Genomic DNA, 4,148 nt, shown 5'->3' on the forward strand with positions numbered 1-4,148 from the left:
CTTAGACAGGTAGAAAGGTAGAGTCCTCTTCTCCAGCCCCCGCCGGTGTCCCAGGAAGTCCAGGTCCTCAGCCCACCGGCCGGATGTGAGGCAGGACAGGGCACTCTCAATCTGTGTGCTCCCCAGAGGTGGACTTTAAACACGGCTATGGAGGCTGGGATGAGATCAGGGCAATTAGAGGGCAAAGGTGAGGCAGTGGGAGGGCCTGTCTGAGGGATGGCCAGGGAGAGAGAACACTTAAAGTGGATGTCACAGCTGGGGACTGGGGAGATGCCTGCAGGAGCCGGAGCAGCCCTTGGGAGCCTGTTCCCTGGGCTGGTGAACCTCTGTGAACCTCGGGGCCAGCCTCTTGACCCAAGAGCTGATTCCAAGGTCCTAGCCACACCTCTAAACCAGTCACCTGGTCTCTGGGGAGATTCAGGAGGGTGTGTAAAGGGCCCAGGTGGGTTGACAGGGTCACCTTTACCAACAGTCAGGAGTGTGTGGTCCTAGGTGGTGTTCCATAGGACTTGGGATTTGAGGCCTAGCTTCTCTCCTGGGATCTCAGATTCATAAATCTGCTAATTTGGCAAAGGTCCTAGGTGAAGCCATGCCCGTGCTGGGGCATTGTGGTCACTATTTGCAGCACATTCTGTTTCTATTCAGCAGTATTAGGTCATAAGATCCTGACATCTACTTGTGGCCCAAGAGTCCTTCTAGAGACACTCGGGTCTCCCAGGGATGCTTTTTCTTTAAGTTACTTTACAGGCCAGGAGTATGGGCTGGGGATGTGGGTCAGTGGCAGAGCACTTGGCCTGACATGTGAGGCCCTGGGTTTGATCCCCAGCACCAAAAAAAAAAAAAAAAAGCCCAGGAGTATATTAAGGAGACTAGGAGAATCTAGGCTTTATGATTGTCAACTGAATCCTAATGTTTTGGCATCATTTTCAGTTTAGAGTTTGCATTTAGCCATGTGAAGAAATAACCATCTATAAGATCACTAGTCTGTAAATTTTTTTTACTTTCTTTTTATTTTCTTAATATCTGGAAAGCCCCACAGAAAATAATGTTGTGTTGATTTACACATTCATTTGTGCACACAATGTAACAATATAATATCTCTCCCCAGCACTGCTTCCCTCCCTCCCCGCAGCCCATTTCTTGGTCCCTTTTCTCTACTGATCTCTGCCCCTCCCCCCCCCCCTTTTAAAAAATTTCCAGGAGATCCATCCCGGCCTTCCTTTTTCTTTTCCTCTCTAGCTTCCCCTATGAGAGAAAACATAACAACCCTTAGCCTTCTGAGTTTATTTTGCTTAACATGATGGTCTCTAGTTCAATCCATTTTCCTGCAAATAACATAATTATATTCTTCTTTATGGCTGAATAAAATTCCATCGTTTATCCATTTTCTTTATCCATTACATCCGTTGATGGCCACCTACACTGGTTCCACAGTTTGCCTATTTCGAATTGTGCTGCTACAAATATGGGTGTGCATGTATCACTGTAGGTGATGGTTTTAATTCTTCAGGATAAATGCCAAGGAGTGATACAGCTGGGTCATAAGATGGCTCCATGCCTAGTCTTTGAGGAGTCTCTATACTGGTTTTCATAGTGGTTGTACTAATTTACATTCCTATCAACAGTGAAAAAGTGTTCCTTTTTCTCCACATCCTCTCCAGCATTTATTATTCATCTTCTTGATGACTGCCATTCTGACTGGTGTGAGATTAGATCTCAGTATGGTTTTGCTTTGCATTTCCCTAATTGCTCATGATAATGAACATTTTTTTTTTCATGTATTTCTTGGCCATTTGTATTTTCTTAGAAGCATCTGTTTGCTAATTTATGAATTGGATTATTTGATTTTTTCCTAATGTAAAGTTGTTTGAGCTGTTTATATGTTCTAAATATCAATCCTCTGTCAGAAGTAGCTAGCAAAGATTTTTCTCCCATTCTGTAGATTCTCTTCACATGTCCAATTGTTTCCTTTGCTGTGCAAAAGCTTTTTAAAAAATATATAATATTAATAATATATATGATCTTCAGGGCACTCAACCACTGAGCCACATCCCCAGCCCTTTCTTGTATCTTATTTAGAGAAAGGGTCTCACTGAGTTGCTTATGCAAAAGCTTTTGAATTTGATGCTACCCTATTTGTTAACTCTTGGCATCATTTCCTGTGCCTTAGGGGTCCTATTGAGAAAGATGTCACCTGTGCCTAAAAGCTGGAATGTTGACCCTACATTTTATTCTAGGAGTTGCATAGTTTCTGGTCTAAGTCCAAGGTCTTTGATATATTTTGAGTTGATTTTTGTGCAGGGTGAGAGAGAAGGGTCTAATTTCATTCTTCTACATATTGATAACCAGTTGTCCTAGCACTATTTGTTTAAAAAAAAAAGTTGTCTTTTCTCCAATATGTTTTGGCACCTTTGTCAAGGATCAGATGACTGTAGATGTATGGGTGTATCTGCATCTTCCATTCTGTACCACTGTGTCCAGTTTTATGTCAGTACCTGCAGTTTTTGTTACTGTAGCTCTGTAGTATAATTTGAAGTCAGTTATTGTGATGCCTCCACATTGCTTTTTTTGGCTTAAAATTGCTGTGGCTATCCTGGGTCTTTTATTCCAAATGAATTTTAGGACTGTTTTCTAGTTCTGTGAAGAAATCAGGGTAGTATGGCCATTTAACAATATTAATTTTGTCTATCAATGAACATAGGAGGTCTTTCCCTTTTCTGAGGTGGTCTTCACTTTCTTCATTGTTCTATAATTTGCATTGTAGAGGTCTTTCACCCCCCTTGGTTAGATTTATTCCTGGGTTTGTTTGTGGCTTTTTCTGTTTTTTGTTTTTGAGTCTATTGTGAATGGAATTGTTTTACTAATTTCTTAGCAGATTCATTTTTGGTATATAGGAAAGCTATTGATTTTTTTTTTGTATGCTGAATTTTTAATCTGCTACTTTGCCAAATTTATTAGTTCTAGTAGTCTTTTTGTGGAATTTTTTGGATTTTCTAGCTATAGAACCATACCATCTACAAACAGTTTGACTTCTTCCTTTTCTAGTTTTATCTGTTTATTTATTTCTCTTGCCTAACTGCTCTGGTTAGAGTTTCTAGCTCTATATTAAATAGGAGTGGTGAGAGTGGACATCTCTGTCTTGTTCCAGAGTTAAAGAAAATGCTTTCATTAAATTTACTATGTGGTTGGTTTGGGGTTTTTTCATATATAGCCCTTATGTTGATGAGGTAGGTTCCTTCTATCCCTAATTTCTTCAGTGTTTTGTTTTGTTTTTCATGAATGGGCACTGAATTGTTGAAGGCCTTCTCTGTATCTGTTGATTACTAAGTGATTTTTTTTACCCTTAATTCTGTTTATGTGATAAATGACATTTATTGATTTGCATATATTAAACCATTCTTTCATTTCTGGCATAAAACTAACTTGTTCATGGCATACAATATTTTGTTGAACATGATTTCCTAATATTTTAAGTTTTTTTACATTTAAGTTCATCAGGGATATGGGTCTGTAGTTTTCTTTCCTTAATGTGTCCTTATATGGTTTTGGTATAAACATGATATTGGCTTCATAGAATGACTTTGGAAGTGTTCCATCCCTTCCTATTTGATGGAATAATTTGATGCATTAGTTATTCTGGTAGAATTCAGCTGAGAATCCATCTGTTCCTCAGCTTTTCTTTGTTGGAAGGCTTTTTATTACTGCTTATATTTCATTATAAGTTATTGGTCTGTGTAGGTTTTCTATGTGATCTTGATTCAGATTTGGCAGATTATATTTGTCTAGAATATAATACTCATTTCTTCTAGGTTTTCTAATTTAAAGGAGTATAAGTTTTCAAAATAGTCTCTAATGATCTGCTGGATTTGAGTGAGATATCTATGGTGATTTCTCCTTTTTTGTCTCTACTTTTATTAATTTGGGGTTTCTTTTTCTTTTGGTTTAGCTGAGGGCTTATCAATTTCATTTCTTTTCAAAGAACCAACTCTGTTTCATTGATCCTTTGTACTTTTTATTTTTATTATCAAGTACATTGACTTAAGCTTTGGTCTTAAATATTTCTTTCCACTGGTTTTGGAATTGGTTCTTCTTTTTAAAGGGCCTTGAGGTACATCATTAGGTTGTTTATTTGGGATCTTTCGGATTTT

The sequence above is a fragment of the Spermophilus citellus genome (assembly GCF_964194105.1).
Source record: "Spermophilus citellus genome assembly, chromosome: 15".
Classification (NCBI taxonomy): Eukaryota; Metazoa; Chordata; class Mammalia; order Rodentia; family Sciuridae; genus Spermophilus; species Spermophilus citellus.